Source organism: Falco punctatus (assembly GCF_963210335.1).
Source record: "Falco punctatus genome assembly, chromosome: 10".
NCBI classification, from domain to species: Eukaryota; Metazoa; Chordata; class Aves; order Falconiformes; family Falconidae; genus Falco; species Falco punctatus.
In genome coordinates, this window is record NC_137590.1 from 6,118,203 (window position 1) to 6,136,000 (window position 17,798).

A 17,798-nucleotide genomic window follows, 5' to 3' on the forward strand; every position below is an offset into this window, starting at 1 on the left:
TATTGGATAGGGAAACACAGGGACAAAGGGTGAGGAAAAGGCTACAGTACTTAATGCCTCCTTTGCCTCAGTCTTTAATAGCAAGACTGGTTGTTCTCCAGGTACTTGGCCCCTGAGCTGGAAGGCAGGGATGAGGAGCAGAATGAAGCCCCCATAACCCAAGGGGAAATGGTCAGCGACCTGCTACACCACTCAGACACACACGGGTCTCTGGGGCCGGATGGGATCCACCCGAGGGCACGGAGGGAGCTGGCGGCAGTGCTCACCGAGCCAACCTCCATCATTTGTCACCAGTCCTGGCTAACCGGGGAGGTCCCAACTGACGGGAAGGTAGCAGGTGTGATGCCCATCTACAAGAAGGGCTGGAAGGAGGATCCAGGGCACTACAGCCCTGTCAGCCCAACCTCGGTGCTGGGGAAGGTTATGGAGCTGATCACCCTGGGTGCCATCACGTGGCATGTGCAGGGCAACCAGGGGTCAGGCCCAGCCAGAGTGGGGTTATAAAAGGCAGGTCCTGCCTGACGAACCTAATCTCCTTCTATGACGAGGAGACCTGCCTAGTGGATGAGGGAAAGGCTGTGGCTGGTGTCTACCTAGACTTCAGTAAAGCTTTTGGATACTGTCTCCCACAGCATCTCCTGGAGAACCCGGCTGCTCGTGGCTGGGATGGGGATGCTCTGCGCTGGGTGAGGCCCTGGCTGGGCGGCCGAGCCCAAAGCGTGGTGTAGGATGGAGTCACATCCTGCTGTGCTGGGCACCAGCGGTGTTCCCCAGGGCTCAGCGCTGGGGCCAGCCCTGTTCAATGTCTTTATCGATGATCTGGACGAGGGGATCGAGTGCACCCCCAGTCAGTTTGCAGACACCACCAAGCTGGGGGGGAGCGCTGGCCTGCTGGGGGGCGGGGGGCTCTGCGGGGGGGCTGGGCAGCCGGGCCGAGGGGCCGAGGCCACCGGTGTGAGGTTCAGCAGGGTCAGTGCCGGGCCCTGCCCGGGGGTCACACCAGCCCCCGGCAGCTGCGGGCTGGGGCAGGGGGCTGGGAACTGCCCGGCGGGAAAGGGCCGGGGGGGCTGGGCGGCAGCGACTGGGCAGGAGCCCCCAGTGTGCCCAGGTGGCCAAGAGGCCAACAGCAGCCTGGCTGGTGTCCCCAGCAGTGTGGCCAGCAGGGCCAGGGCAGCGATCGTCCCGCTGTGCTCGGCACTGGTGAGGCTGCACTGCGAGTCCTGTGTCCGGCTCTGGGCCCCTCGCTGCGGGAGGGACGTGGAGGGGCTGGAGCGTGTCCAGAGATGGGAACGGGGCTGGGGAAGGGGCCGGGGCACCAGTCTGATGGGGGGCGGCTGGGGGTGCTCAGCCTGGAGAGGAGGGGGCTCAGGGGTAACCTTATTGCTCCCTGCAATCACCTGAAAGGGGCTGTAGGCGGGGGGGGGTCGGTCTCTTCTCCCAGATAACAAGCAGCAGGACAAGACAAAAGGGCCTCAAGCTATGCCAGAAGAGGTTTAGATTGGATATTAGGAAAAATGCCTTCATGGAAAGGGTGGTCAAGTATTGGAACAGACTGCCCAGGGAAGCGGTGGAGTCACCATCCCTGGAGGTGTTTGAAAGTCGTATAGATATAGCACTTGGGGACATGATTTAGTGATGGGCTTGGCAGTGCTAGCTTAACGGCTGGGCTCAATGATCTCAAAGGTCTTTGCCGACCTCACCGATTCGATGGTTCTATGATCTCACGCTGCCGCTTTCTCCTCCGCTGCCCGGAGCCGTGCCCTCCCACGAGCCGCTGCATTTCCGATGCCGCAGCCCAGCCAGGCGTCCCGGGGGTGGCTGCGGTGCCTCGGTCAGCAACAGCTCCGGAACAGCCAAAGTGCTGATCCAGCCTTGCCACAGGACGGGCACTTCAATTACTTAGTGCAGGCTGGTGTTTATTAGGGACTCCTGATTAACGGGTGTGACTTCATTTCCCAGTTAGCAATCAGGTGACAGTGCTGGTAAGGGAAATAAAAACCTCTCATCACCCTGAGCGAGCAGCTCTGGGAGCAGCCAACAGCCCCATGTGTGGGGCCTTGGGGGGGCAGCAGGGCACCCCTGGGGGGGCTTAGGGCTGCCCAGGGGGTTACCCTTTGCCTGCCCTTCCCTGAGTACAGGTTCAGCTCTTTGGGATGGGGACCCTTTCTTTATGTCCCTCAGCTAGGGACAAAAGGGGATATTGCTTGCCCCACGTGCCTGATGTCACTGAGATTTTACTGCAGTAAGGTGACATCACTGGGATGGTACGATGTCACCAGGAAGCCAGCGGAGCTCAGGCAGTGACAAAGAGCTGCGGCAGTGAGTCAAGCAGCCAGGCAGGGGCCAAACCCACCACCCTGTGCAGCTGCCCATACTTCAGGAGGTGTTGGCCATCCCAGGCAGTACCTCATTGGACTTTGGGGGTGCTCAGAGGAGCTGGCCGGAGGGGTACCCACAAAGCCTACTGTGACTCTTGCCGTCCTGAGGAGGCTTTTCCATGGGGGAAGTGGGCTTGAGCTTCGCTTCTGCTGGCTCTCCATCCCCAGTGCCAGCAGTGCAGGGGCTGCAGGCAGAGCCTGGCAGAGCAGTACAGCCCTTGCACAGGTTTTGATTTGCAAAACCACGTGAGAGCAGCACGTTAGCAGTTTGTGTTATAAATACTCAGCCATAACCCTTCCCCTCTGGAGCACATGCCCCATATGTGTTCTGTACCATACGTGTGATCTCATAGCTACTAATTAAGTCCATATGCTGTGCTCCACAGTTTCCATGGTATTCTTGTCAGTTTTTTGGGGGGTTGTGATATTTTTTTTATTTTTTGTGGTCAGTTGTGCAAGAAAGTACTTGATACAAGGATCTGGATACATCTCCTTTGAGTTAGCTACTGGCAAGCTCTGCTGTTTCTATAGAAATGAAGGAATGGACCCAGTGAATTTACATTTTAGACAGCTGGGTTTTTTCGTGTCTGTGCCATTTAACGTGCCACCATGAACACCACAGCAAAGCTCTCATGTGTGCACCCCGCTCAGCTGAAATTGCATCCAGCTGTGATGGATATAGGCCGTATTCTCCCTCCATCCCTTTCATTTGCTTGAGACTCTCTCCTTCTTTACGCTGTGTGTGGAACACCCTCCCTAGAGCTGGCTGGAGTCAGATCAGGGTCTAGGCGCGCATCTTTGCCCGGGAGCACCTGGGCGGTCCTGGGTCATCAATAGTGAAATCGTGGGTCTAGGGTGAGCCCAACTCCATACCTTGGTGAGGAGGATGTTCCCTTTGCTTCTGGGCACTCCTGGCTTGGCTGCCCACTGCAGGGGAGCAGGGCTGTCCATGGAGGGTGGGCAGCACGGGTAGGAAAGCTGGAAAGACACCCAGCTTGGAAAGGCCAAAGAGCCCTGAGATGAAAAGGAGACATCTCAGGTCTCCCGTAGCTGTTGGACACTTTGGGGTGGCTGCCGGCTGTTTTTCATGAGACTTCTGGAAACACCCCGGCTTTGGGAAACTTTGAAATACCTTTGCTTTTGGCAGGATGGGAAAGTTGTTTCCTACCCAGAATGAATCCAGCTCCAGTTTCAAACAGCAAGAGCTGAGAGAGGTGGTGATGGCCATTTCCATCCCTGTCTGGCCATTTTTATTCCCCCTGGTTCTCACACCTTCACTGGAGAGTGGAGCTGGGCTGGGAGGACTGGCCACCCCGAGGGACGAGGGACGGGCCAGGCAATCTTTTACCTTGAGGTCACTGCTTCCACCCCAGACACGGGCTAGCAGAGGCTGAAAGTATTTACCATCTGGTGCCTGTCCAAGTGACTTGTGAGAAAAGAATTCAGGGCTGTCGTCCAGTTTCTGATGGTCAGGCAACTACATCAGAAAACCTCGGCTTCATCTGGGACCAACTGACCCCTCTAAGCTCCCAGCCACCGCGGCAAGGCCAGCAAGGGAGTGAGCAACAGCTGGGCATTTCCCTCTCCAAAGGAGAAAGGGTCTTTCGGATGGAGTGGTGTGTGCTGGAGACACTTGATCCTTCACCATTTTCCAGGCATTTTTTAGTAGGTTTCTTTGGAAAGAAGCACTGATAAATGGCACTCGGTGCTGCTTCTGGTCTCAAAGTCTTGACATTGCCAAGAGGAAGGAGCTGAGTGATTACACGGGGAGCAAATGGACCATCACAACCAAGAAAGGGCTTGCTTAGCCAAAATTATAGCAGGATCTCATCGTTCAGACTGAGGGGCTTCTCATTAGTACAGCCCAGCCGTGTATCAGCTGTTGTGAAAGGACAATGCTTTTTCTTAATAGACACACCAAACCCTGGGCAGTAGTTAGTTCTATGTGATTTTCTTTTTTGTGCTGCAGTCCAGACGAGAGCAATTCATAATTGTCCCCCTAAGTTAAACATTCAGATAACCCAAAGAATAAGAATTTTGTAAAACAAAGCCTGGAAACTTCAGCCAAATGAATCTTTCCATTATTATTTGGAAAACAGTGTCAGAAATCATCACGTATCAAACATTATGATCCCCTGCGAGTTTATTTTTGGTATAAAACATCGTCAAACATAAACTTCTAAAATATCTCACTAGAATTTTTGTCTTTCAGACAAGATATAAACCCCAGATCCTGACCTTGGGTGGTTAATGACAGGCCTTTGGTATTTTCCATGGAACTGCACGGCTAACTCATGTTTCCTGATCAAATTGCTCATTCTTTTTTACTATCTCTATTTTTCTTGTGGTTTCAGGCTAAAACAGACAGTGTTTTTCCTCCAGTTCTTGTCTTGCTCAAGTGTGCTATGTGTTCTCCAGCAGCTGCCATGTCCCTTACAGCATCAAATAGGCTGCAAACTGAGGCATGCACTGCGGTACCACCAGGGATGCTTTTAGGTCTCTCCAAACTCACCTTGTAATTGCAGCCAGCTCTGCTTTATCTCTCTCTCTATATATATATATAGGTATAGGTGAGGTGATGTCTATGCCTCCTTCCAGTCCTGTTTCCTGTGATCCTGGGAAGACCTTTGAAGACGCAAGTGCTGCACCCATGCAGCAGCTAGTGTTGTGCCTGGGAAGTGGGTGGTGCTGGAAGAGGTTTGGATGACGCGGGTTTTGTCTGTTCCCAAATGTCACAGCCCTTCACATCCTCAGGGCTGCCCTTGGCTCGCCATCAGCAGGAGCACTGTGAGCCAGAGCAGCTCAGGGTGCCGGTGCTGGTGGATCCACGGTGCCAGGACTGTGTGCAGGGAAGGGAGGGTGATGTTGTTGGGACAGGATGGTGCCAGGGAGGGGACAGTGACCTGGGACAAAGATAGACCTTCTGGGCTAGCACATCTCTAGTGGATGCTCTGCACATCTTCCTTGCAAATTCCTGCTTGTTGCCAGGACCTTCCCTAAGACCTTGTGCAGCAGAAACTTCTCAGAATCCTTGTTGGTTGGAAGGAGTTTGGCTTGTGCAGGGAAGGGGCTTCCAGCTTAGGCTGACAGAGTGAGGCTGCAAGTTACAGCCGATGCTGCGGCACTGCAGCCACCCCACCTCATTTCCACAAGATGCTTGGATAGCAGTTGCAGGAAAACTCCCTGATTCTGATTTAATGGGACGCTGTTGGCTTTCAGCCATGCAGGCCCTGCCTGCGTGGGGTCCCTGCACCCACAACCCTCCCAGCCATGGGAAGGGAGACTGTTCTGGAAGATTTTCCTTTTCTGACTAAAGTTTTTTTGTGATTTTCTTTTTTTTTAAAAAAAAAAGGGGGGGCGGGGGGAAGCCCATCCATGATTCATGACTCACTAGGATGTGTCAGGCTCTGGATTAGCATTTCCTTGTTCTGGGCTGGTCCCCTTCACCACAGATTGCCTTTCCTGCTTGCATAACTGGTCCAGTTCTGTTTCTGGCACAGCAATTGGCATGTCCCTGGCTCCAGCTGCACCACCTGGACCAGTTCCTCCAAGGACCCTGCTGATGAGCTCCCTTTGAGGGCTCTGGGACAGACTGGGGCAAGAGGAACCCACCAGGCATCACAGAGCATTGCTGCCCTGCTGAGCTGGCCACAGACCTCCGGGAGCATCTGCAGAGACATCCCAGCGAGGCAGGCAGGGCACTGTTGGGAAAACCATGTGTGCCTTGACAGCAGCCCAGATCCCCGCAGCCCCAGGAGAAAAATAGCAGGAGCTTCTACCGAGGGTCACCAGAGCAAGGCTTCTGCCCACAGCCATCTCCTCCATCCTGGGAAAAAGCCCAGCAGCTTGTGGTGGAGCTGCAGTGGGACCGTCTCCTGCCCTCAGCCATGCTGGGAACTGGGACAGGCTGAGCTGTACTGGGAATTGCAGGGCATCCTTCATGTAGTCCTCAAATCAAGACCCTTCAGCGTTGGATTTCCACCTGCTGCAGGCTTTGGGGAGGGAACTACAGAAAGGGAGTGTTTGACTGATGTGACTGTCTGTACCTGGTCACCCAGGGCTGGCAATGGCAGCCCGACTGCAGCTTGGCTTGTCCCAGGAGCTGTCCCAGCCAGGCTTCCCTCTCTGGTTTGGAGTCAGCCCGAGCCCCAGAGGAACATCTCACCAGGCAGCTCCTTGCATGGACCAAACTCCAGGAAAGGGGATGCAACCTGGAAGCCCTGGCCTGTGGGGTAGGACAGACGTCTGCTCTCCCTGCTCCGGCTGAGCCCAGTAAAGGACGACATCTCCTACAGGTGCTGCAAAGGCAGCAGCTCATAGCGTGAATAGCAGCGTGTGCATGGGGCAGCCAGGCTGCTCTTCAGCCCTTACTGACGGCCCAGGCTGGAAGGGATGTTTTGAGGTGCTTTTGGCTGCAGTGCATGCTGTCCATGCTGTGTTTCTGACATTATCTCACTCTCCATCCTGGAGCAGGGAGCTCCCCAGGCCACATGGAGAAATCCTGGTCTCCCTGTGCTGTGATTTTGCTGGAAACCACATCTAGCACAATGTGTTTGGGGTTAGGAGAGCCATTTCCCCAGTGGCTGGCAGCACTCTCCACTGCCAGAAGCTGACCACATTCAAACCCTGGTTTTCTTTACATCCCCTGGTCCTGCTGAGCTGTGGTCTGCAGCCTGCGCAGGCGAAGCCACTCTGTTGGCCTGCCATCCAGAAAGCATGCTCTGGATTGCCTTTATGAGAATGAAACACAAACACTTTGCAAACCGCAGTCCTTGAGTGCGAGGCAGTGAGCCGAGAGCTGTCAAAGCAAAAGGGAAGATCCTCCAAGCTGCGCAGGCGAAGCCCAGCCAGCCTGGTACGCGCAACTGGAGAAGCGACAAGTGCAGAGGCTCTGGCTCCAAGGGACATCAGCCACCCTCGGCGTTGCAACCCTGGCTTGGAGATCTTACTTTGCTGCTGCCACTGTTCACCAGTCCCACGTAGGATCTCCGTCACAGAGGTGGTGCTGGGCATGAGAGGAGACCAGTGGTGCAGCCTCTGCTGCAGAGCAGCCTCCTTGTTCAGCAGCTTGGCTCAGGGATGCTCTGCTCAGCCCAGGGTCCCTGCAGGGGGGCAGAGCTGCTAAAGCCTCTCTCCCTGAATCCATGCCGTGATAGTGCTGCTGTGCCTTCCCTTGCGTTACATTCACCCTTATGCCACCTCTGATGGCACCAGAGCGGCTGCAACTCATGGAAAGGCAGATTGAAGGTTCTGCAGTGACATGCAGCTTCTGCTTGGACCTGGCCATGTCCCCCACAGCTTGGTTGTCCTTCCTGTCCCCACACAGGGCCATGGGCACCTGCTTTGAGACAGCTTTCCTCTCCCAGGACCTTCCCCTCCCTGGGTTGGTCTGTGGGGTGAGAGCCCAGCCTTTCCCCTCCTGCCTCTGAGCCCTGGCCCCTGGAAACATTTGCAAGGAAATAGCTGAAGGTATTGAAAGGGGAGGCAGGAAACGCTCCGAATTTTTTTTTTTTCTAAATATACTGACACTAATGTTGTTTGCAGTGTTAAAAATAGAAATCAAGGGAACCTGCCTTTTTCCTGTTTGCTTTCAGCTCTCACTTTCCTGCCTGTCTCTGCGTTCTGGGGATCTGCGTGAAAATAAACCCAATGAAAAAGATCTCAGCAGTGTGCAAAGCAAAGCCAGATGGGTTTTACCTCCAGCTCCAGCTTCTCCAGACAGGGCCATGCCCCCCTGGGCAGCGTGGGGAGCTTGAGGCTGTGAGCTCGGTGCCTCGGGAAGCTGTCCCCACAGGCTCTGAGCTGTGGTGGGACCATGCGCTGACACACTGCTGCAGCACTGGCCACTCTTGCTGGGTGTCTCTGGCAGTGTGGCCACCCTCCTGCACCCTGTGTCCAGGCTCCGGTCACTCTCCTGACTTTCCCACGTATCTCAGTGCAGTGAGTTGACTCCAAGCAGTGCTGCTGCTCTCCCTTCTGCGGTTGACAGAGAGCTGGAGCTGGATCTGCTGGTGTGCTACTGCAGGAGCGCTGGGCAAAATCCCCCCCGTGCCCACCTCTCCTGTTGAAGATGTTTCTCCAGGTGCCTGCGGCTGGGCAGAACACCCCTCCACCACGTCCTGTGTGTGCTCATTCCCAGGTCTCCGTCGGTACACTGGGAAGATCTTGTTGCCAGTCTCTCAATGGCTGTGCTCAGCACCTGCACCATTGAATTCAGAGGCTGAGGGATTCAAGCTCACTTTGGCAGCACTGAGCCAGACCAGGGCACACAGAGCTTGAGGGATAAGGGTGTGGGAGCCAGCTCCCTGCCCTGTATGGGGAAAAGAAAACACCAGAGCACAGCAAACTGGCCAGGGAGACTGTCTGAACACCAACGTGCTTTTCATTCAGGAGGAGATACCGCACCCCTGGTCAGCGCAGCTGCCTGCCTGCTCCAGGTGTTCAGATGAAAAGCTAGGCACTCATTTTTTAGCAGAGCAAATCAGGGTATGCGTGTCTTGGATGGAGGCTGCTGCCTGATTTATTACAGACACAGCTCTAGGTGCCTCAGGAGAGTAGGTCCTGGCAGAGGATGAGAGGCAGGCGTATGTAAGGATGGATTGCAGTGCACAAAATGCTGCATTGTAGTAAGACTGCTTGGAATGCAGTCTTGCATTCCCTTGGAAGGGAGGATGAATGTGTCTTCTGGCCCAGTTTGCATTCCTCTGCCCTCCCCGTTCCTTTCTTCAGTCAGTGAACAGGGAGGACGGGCAGCCCTGGGCTCTGGTCTGTCTTGGAAAGCCACAAGGCAGCCAAGCTGCTGGGGGACTGGCTCTGCTGTGCCACCCTCTGGGCAGCATCCCTCAAAAGGCTGGTATTTCTAAGGAGTGGTTTTCCGTAGGGTGACAACTTACTAGGTTGACCTCAGGTTGTTCTTTCAAAAGTCTTTGGTCAGCTGAGAATCAGGTGTTTAAAATGTCACTGGACTATCACGAGTCACTGTCTGGGCCGGTTTTGTATCACAGAGTCAGTTCTGCGCGTCACTGGTAAGTCCACTCTTGAACCTGGCATGATGTGATTTTAAAAACACCTCCACAAGAAGCTTCCCTGAGTTTCCTTTCCCCTTCCAGCTGCTTTCCTGGCCCTGGCATAGCCCTGGCCCCTGGCAGCCAGCCCACCTCTTCTGCAGCTTTTCAGCTGCCTCTTTCCCTGCCAGGCATGTCTGGGGCCGCTAGCTCTTGGTCTCTTTGCTATCAGCAAACATTCAGGTCTTTCAGCAGCCATGTGTCAGCGGTATCCGAAGGGGCCGTTGGTTTGCAGAGTGTGACAGTGACCTGGGTTGGTGGATGGATCATGACTGGCTGCTAACAGGACACCCCTGCTGATGGGGTTGCATCGGGGGCTCCCTGATTGTGCTTTTGGGGCCCATGTGGGCACCAAACCTGTGGTGGAAATGGGATCCTGACCCTACCTGGTGCTGATCAGCAACCTGTCAAGGTGTTAACTGGGACTGAACTGGAACCATTGACAGAGGATGGACGTACAGCCATGGAGACTGACAGCCCATCCCTGTAAGCTTCTCCCCTGCTTGGTGCACTGAGCCTGCACAGTCCCTCTGTAAGGCACAGCGGGCAACTGCCCCCAGTTTACAGATGGGAGCTGAACCCCAGGAACTTCCCAAGCTTTCCTCTGTTCCCGGTCCTGCTGCTGACCTGCAAGATATCCCCTCCACAGCTTTGGTGGGAATGAGGAATGGGACACAGCCTTGGCATCCAAGCTGACGCCGGAGGAGAAAATAGCCCTTTGAAAGGGCTTTAGCCAGAACTTACATATTCAGATGCTCATCTGCACCCGAACCGAGGGCCCTGGGGTGGTGGGCAGCGATGTCACCTGGGGATCACCGGAGGCGGCTGATGTTTCCATGGCGCTTGTGTTCCCCTGCTGAAGGACCATCGCCCTGCATCACCGCAGCTCCGGGGGCTGGAGCTGCCTTCTGCGGTGGGATGGGTAGCAGCAGCGCCGCAGTTCCACAGCCCCCAGCCCCACAGATCCAGCTCTGCAGCTGCCCCCTGCTCTGCAGCCCCGCAGCAGCCCCCGGCCCCAACTCCACAGCCCCAGCCCCGCAGCAGCCCCCAGCCCTGCAGCCCGGCCCGCAGCAGCCCCCAGCCCCACAGCCGCCCCCAGCCCTCAGCCCCGCAGCCGCCCCCAGCCCCGCAGCCCGGCCCGCAGCCGCCCCCAGCCCCACAGCCGCCCCCAGCCCCCAGCCCCACAGCCGCCCCCAGCCCCGCAGCCCGGCCCGCAGAGCGCACGGGCTCTGCCTCCCTCTGGTGGCCGCTCTGCTCGGGCTCCGCCGGGCGCCGGTGAGGGGCTGCACCCCGGCCCGCAACCCCCTCCCGCACCCCGGCCCGCACCCCTCTCTCGCACCCCTGCCCCGGGCTCCCCGCCTGCCCCGGCGCCCCCCGCCCCACGGCGCTTCCCCGCGCCCCCACACGCGTTATCCCAGCCCCGTGCCCGCGGGGGCTGCGCGCAAGGCCAGCGGGTTCGCAGGCAGAGCCCGATCCTTCCTTGCTCAGCACCATTCCTGGATATTCACTTTTCGCTTCTCAGCGAAGCCTTTCTGCTGTCACTGGAGGAAAACATTTTGTAGACAAACTTGCATCACGCCTGGGGAAAGACTGGAAATTAAGCCAGCTTCCAGCCTCACTGGAGACAGCTAAGAATTGAATCTTTTCTTCCTGATAATCTGTTTTCAATTTCTTCTGCCGCCCTTGAAGCCAAGAACTGAACAAAACAAGAGCTCCAGGAGATCCTATAGAATATTATTGGGGTCAAGGCCCTGGATTAGATAAAGTGTCTCCAGAAATCTCCAGCTCAACACAGTGAGGCTCGGTTCCTCTTCAAACTTTTGTTCCCGGAGCAGGAGGGCTTCCCGGGCTGCCCAGGGGCTCTCAGCCGCCTTTCGTGGGGGCAGCAGCCAGGCAGCCCCCTGTATGCCCCAGCAGCACCATTCCTGCTGGGAGCCAGCACTGGGGAGGTGGGTGGGAGCATCTGGCTCTTCCCCTTCTCCCTCTGCTTCTTCTCCCCTTCACCTGCCTTTCTCTCTCTTCCTGCTATTCCTTCTTTTAACAGCATCTGATGCAACAGCCCTGGTGTTGATATTTCTGCTGGTGGTCTGCAAGCCCAGTTTCAGGAGTGAGCATCTCCTGGGACCAGGACCCCACAGGTGAGTGCTGTGACCCTTAGTCTGGGACCAGTCAGACCCCAGCTGGCCCTGCGAGAGGGGTGATCTGGGCATCCTGGGATGGCAACGTCGAGCTGGGGCCAGGGAGGACAATTTAAGTTACAGCTCTGCTCTCCAGATCCTAAATCTGGGCATGAAGATAGCTCCTGTATCACTCAAAATCACCTACAGGCAGGGTGGAGCAGTAGCAGGGATGGACTGATGCCAGCCCAAACCCTGCTGTCTGCCAGGTTCAGGGGTCTCACTGTGCCCTGGGTCAGGGTGGCAGAGGAGCAGAGGCAACCCCCCAGCTTTGCTTTGCAAGATGTGACACTGCAAGTGTCAGAGCCCTGAGAACACGAATGGCCCTTGATGGCCTCACCCAGCCCCACACCCATGGGCCCAGGAGCTCTATTTAAGCTCAGCCCAGGGCCTCAGACTCTTTCTGAGCTGTGCTGGAACGTGTGGCTCCAGCCCAGCTCCAGTGGTGCATGGCCATGGGGTCATTGGTCCCGACCTCAACCTACTGACTGTCTTCCTGGCCTGGTGTCAGCCCTACACCATCACTATGGACCTGCCTGGTGCTCTTGGACCCAATCCTGATGGGCACGGTGACTTCTCAGCTTGACCTGGGACCTGCCTCATCACTGTGATTACTGCCTTATGAATCTGTGCTCTTGGCTGGACCTGCCTGCCTGCCCCAGGTCTGTGCTGCTCCCCTTGCCAGCCCAGTGCCTGGGTCTGGGCACAGCTCCGCATCTCTGGACTGGACTAAGGTGGAGGTGAAGGTATGGGACAATGATGGACTCTCTAGCCCTGGTCCACCAGTGCTGCTGAGACCAGGGACCACTTTCAGCTGTGGCACTGCTGCACTGCAGCCTGAGCCGAATGGCTTGGTCAGAGCCTGTACAAGTGGAATAAGCCAGCACTAAATCCCTGATGTGGGGTTTTGGATGGATGGGATGCCCTTTCCCCCAGTGCTGAGGGGCCCCACACCCCCTCATGGTGTGACCCGTCCCATGCAGTGGCTTCTGCATCCCTTCAGCAGCTGACCAGCCTACTCCCATCTCTTTTGCCCCAGTCCCATCCAAACTGACTGTGTGATAAAGGGTTGAGAGCTCAGTTAAAATGCCTGAAGAAACGCAAAGCTGATCCTGTGGCTCCTTGTGGGGGGACACCCACACAAACCTGGCTCCAGAAGGTGTTGCCTGGGCACCCTGTGGAGAGGTGAGATGTGACACTGGCTTCAGCAGGAACTGGAAGCTCCCAGATCCCCTTGACCCCTGCCTGGCCTGGGAAGAGGAGCTGTGCTGTTGGCTGGGGAGATCCAGGTTTTCCTGCTGTGACAGCATCCCACTCTGGAGCTGAAGCTGTGATACTAGCAGGAGTCTGAGGAGGGCAATATTATGCTGCTGTTTTCTGCTGCTCAGTCCCAACCAAAGTATCTCTAAGAAGGTCGAGTTTGGCAGAAACATTCTCCCTTTCTTTTTCTTTTTGCCACTGCAGTGAAGATGGGGCGCATGGCACTGTCCTGCGGCACCACAGCCCGTCTGAGATGTGCTGTCCTCAGCTCCTCTCTGTCCTTCAGTGGGCTGGGTGGCAGTGTCTGGTCAAGCACTTGTAATCTAATTACCTGCTTATACTGGGGGCTGGAGGGCAGCTCAGCCCTCCCAGTGCAACACGTGCAGCTAAACCCTGGCACACAGTCTCTGGGGCTGGAGAAGCTTGTTCCCGCTGGTCACAGCAGCCAGGTGTGCATACAGCACCCTGACCAGAGGTTTCATTTGGGATCCTCGTTACTCCATCCCAGTGCAGTGACTCTGCAACTTTTAGACACTACTGGACCATGGGACAGGGTGTGAAACCTAATCTAGCTCCGTGGTGGCTGGAGTGGTCTGTGAGGATGGAAATCTGCTCCGAGCGCAGCCCTGGATGGCAGGAGGAAGGGCTGGGAAGCACTGTGGGTCTGGGGCTGCAGAGCTTTGCGTAGGTAGAAAACTGCACAAGCCTCGGCTCCCTGGGCTGTGCCTTTCAGAAAGAAAATCAGAGGTGTCAGCCCATGTGTCTCCTGGTCCTTAGTAAAAAAGTGGATTTTAATAGAGACGTGTGTTAACTGACCACAGCTGGGCTTACACTTGGCCTTGGGAGCTGTATCTGCATTGCTCTGCCCCGTGACCCACTCGCCAGGGCAGGGCAGCCTGCTCCGTGCGGAATTTCATTTCGTGCCGCAGGAAGGGTTGGGGTGGGGAATCGTTCTGGAGGGGGCTTGGCAGGCTCCTCTCCGCTCCTCCCTGGTGGGTCCCAGTGCGACGGGCTGCACTGTGGGCTCAGGGTCCAGGACCAGAAGGGCTAGTCCAGCTCTGCAGGAGAAGTCAGGCAGGTCTTCTCATCAGGATCATGTCCCAGCCCCATCCTGGACACTGTGCTTCTGCTCCTGTGGAGGTTCTGATCTACAGGTGAGCTATGCCTTCTGAGATGGTGCTAAAACCCCTCAGGAGAAGCACATTGGGCCAGGCTGGGCTGAATCTGGGTGCAAACCTGGGTCTCTATTGGTGTGTGGTGCCTACAAGAAGGGCCGCCACCTCAGCAGAGAGAGAAGGGCCTGATCGCCTGTCCTCACAGGATGGTTCCCTCTCCTGCAAAATGGCAAGGATGGCTCTTCCCTGTCTTTCCCCTTGGCTCCTCTCAGCACACCCTGAGACGAGCTCAGGGCAACAGAGCTGCATTGCTGAGCTCCAGCTCTTGCACCCAGTGCCTCAATTAGGGATGTGTTTAAGGAACAACATAGCAGAGGAATGTGTCCCCACTTCCTTATTGCTGGCAACTGGACATGGTGTGGGGACCTGCTGGGGCATGCCTAGCTTGCATTCCACTCCTGTTTCTGCGTTTCCCTTTGTGAGCTGTCTGCACCTCACCTCCACGGTATGGCAAGGTAAACCCTGATTCCATTTGTGGTGTCGTTACCTTTCATCTTGAACTTGCATACTTGATTTTCGTACTGTGAAGCTGGCTGACAAAGTGGGTAGGGCAGAGGGAAAGGTGGTGGTCCCAGCAAGGCGAAGCTGCCCCGTGCTGTGGGGACTGTGTGCTCCTCTCGCCTGCAGGCACCAGGTCCATCTGCACCCTGTGATCTGACGAGCTGGGTGAGAGCAGGGCTGCCTTTATCTTTAGATAACCCACAGCTTCCAGGGTGGGTCTTGGAGGCATTTCCAGGTATGAAACACTGCCAGACCCAGACCACTGCTCTTTTCCCCGGCCCAAAGCACTGACACCGTGTTTCTCTGCCTTTTCTCTGCTGTATCACTTTTCATGCTGTGCTGTATCAATGTTCTGTGGGCTCTGGAGCAGCCCAGTTTCCCCATAGCTCAATTCAGACAGCCTCTCTGGTCCAGGAGATGTTGAGAATAAGTTCAGATATATTAGCATGGCCTGACGCTCGGTGCAAAGTGGACCTCTGTGTTACAGCCTTAATCTGGTTAGGGGATCAGCGTGGCAGGCTTGCAGCGGCCCACGTGGCTCTGCCAGAAGCTGCATCCCGGGGGATGACCAGGAGTCTGTGCTGGGCATGTTGACATCAGCCAGGTGTGCATTTCTGTGCTGCTCAAAAAGGGAAAATGCAACCTTTTGACATGATAGCCTCATTTATACCTTAGGGTATGTCTTGGGGTGGGGGGCCACTGTGGAGGTTAACAGGTTTTTCTATTTTCATGCTAGTGTCATGTGTAGTGGTGTGAGGGTTGTGGTATCCTTGGAGCAGTGCCAGGCAGGAGCCCCCGGCAAGGCTTGCCTGCCCAGTGGCAGCTCGCAGGTGTACTTGTGTAGCCACCAGCCCTCCGAGGAGCTGCTTGGTGGCACCCTGTGGTTGCCCTGATGCTCCTGGGGCTGCAGTTGCGTGAATATCCTTAAGGAAAACCTGTCATCCGCTCCCTGCTGATGGAGAGCTGGGGGAAAGTCTGCCTGGGACCGTGGCGTGATGCAGGACCTGCTTCTGCTTTTGGAGGCCAGCGTTGGGGCTGCTTCCAGCTCCTTTGAGAGCAGAGGGAAATGAAGTCCCTTTGGGGAGCAGCGTGGATCCTCAGCTGGGTTTTTGCCTTTCCCATTAACCGCAGGGTCCCATGATCCCCAGCAGGAACCAAGGCATTCACAGCTGAGTTCCCACCAGTGACTCCAGTGTGGGGACTGGTGGTGTTTCGCTCTGGGGCAGAGGTTTTTCCCTGCCCTGCAGGGAAGCTGCAGAAGTTAAATGGGAAATGCTGAGATAAGTCAGAGCTTTGTCTCAAAAACAAAAATTTTGCAGAAGCAATGGATGTTTGGGCTGAGAGCGTCTACTCTTGCAAAAACGACCACTATAGCAGTATGTCATGTTTATACATGACAGCAGCTTTTGTAGTATCTTGCTAGTAGAATTAATCTAAACACTTTTTCTTCCCTTAGCCACTTAGCATGAGCTGTAGTGTGGCATTCTTTGGTATCTAGTAAAAAAAACAAACAAATTACCCCAAACCAAAACAAAAAAGTATTTGTTTGTTTGGGTTTCTTTCTGTTTTGAAAAATCTAAGCCCAGCATAAGCAAACATGTTAATATCTTTGGGAAGTTGTTTGCAGGTGTCAGCCACCCTGACACACAGCTGGTAGTAACCTGTGGGACCAAGAGAAAGGGAGCAGGTTTAAATATAACTTCTGGGAAATAAGCATTGGAGTAACTTCCAAGATCAGCTTTACCCCTACTTTGCTGCCTGAGATTTTCCTAAAAATACAAGACAATCGATTAGCAGCAGAGACTGAAGTCATAGGCAGACTGTGTGGATACCAGCAGCTGCTTCCCCCAGGGATGGCTCCAGAGCATCCTCATGCAGTGCCTTGTACTTGGCCAGAGCACCGCAAGCATGAGATGTGTTCCTCCTACCATCCCTGCTAGCCTGTGGTGGCTTCCATGCATGGTAATGGAGCCCCGGGTGCCTCTTGCATCCCCCAGCCCTGTTAGTGTGTGCACTGATCCCTCACCTTTGCTCCAGCAGCCCTGGGGAAACAGCAGAGCTAGTGCTCCTGCAGCTGCCCAGATGTGCATCCTCCTGCCTGCATGCCTGGGACTGCCTCTCCTCCTGCTTGCAGGGGTCAAGAGAGGCTCCCAGCTCAAGGCAGCGACATGAACCGAGTGGCCAAATCACATTGGGACCTTTCATAACTGTGTTTTCCTCCTGAATTGTTGTTTGCTTCTTGCTCCTAACAGCAAAGCTCTGGGGAGCATCTGTTGTGCTGATGGGATGGAGGGGTTTTGTCTCTTCTCCGCTGCAAAAGCACCAGCCCTCGACGCTGAACCCAGCACAGGACTGGCTGTCTTTTGCAAGTGACTCAAAGGTGTGACCAAAAGGGAAGGGGAAGCAAATGAGGTCAGAAGTGTTGGGCTGGCACAAATATCCAAGCAAGGGTGTTGTGTGGAACAGAGGTCCCTGCCCATGCCCCTCTGGCTTCCCAGGTAGGAAGTCATCAACAGCCATTAAATAACAGACTTGTTCCTCTTGAGCCTTCTGGCTGCAGGGAGATGTGGTCTTCTCCGTAGGAAAACATGCATTTAATACTAGCAGCACAGCAGTTATTGCAACCACCCTGGTTAAGCCAGTGGTAAAGATGGATGAAGTGGATCAAGGTCAGGTCAATTAAAATCAGCCCAAGCCTTATTTCCAAGGCTCTGCAACACAGTTGCGTGCGATGAATGCACTGTGCAGTCCTGGTGCTGACACTCCTGGAAAGAGCTGAGTTTGCAGAGCACGTGCATTTGCTAAGCAGAAAAAAAAACACCAAAAACCCCTTACTGCACCATTCCCTGTCAATGGAGCCAGTTCAGCTCCACTTGCCTCTTTCTGACCTTTGCTAACAAGTCATCTCCTGGCAGAAAACTACCCACATGTTATTTTTTACCTTGTAATTTTCTTTGATCTCAAATAAAGTCTCTAAGTGACCTATGTCCTCCCAGTGCAGATGACACATCGAGCAAGGCTCTGCCCACAAAGGAACATTAGAAAGCACCATGTACTCACGCTGGGACCGTTATTGTTACAGATGCTTTGAACCAGAAGTCAGACCTCAAATATATGATGCTGTGGGACATTCTCCAGGCAAAATAGGTGTTTTTCAAGTGGCTGCTAGAAAAGACCCATGAAGTGGAGGTGAAATAGTCCACCTGAGCCAGAGCTCACTTTGCCCAGGGACAGTTTCATACC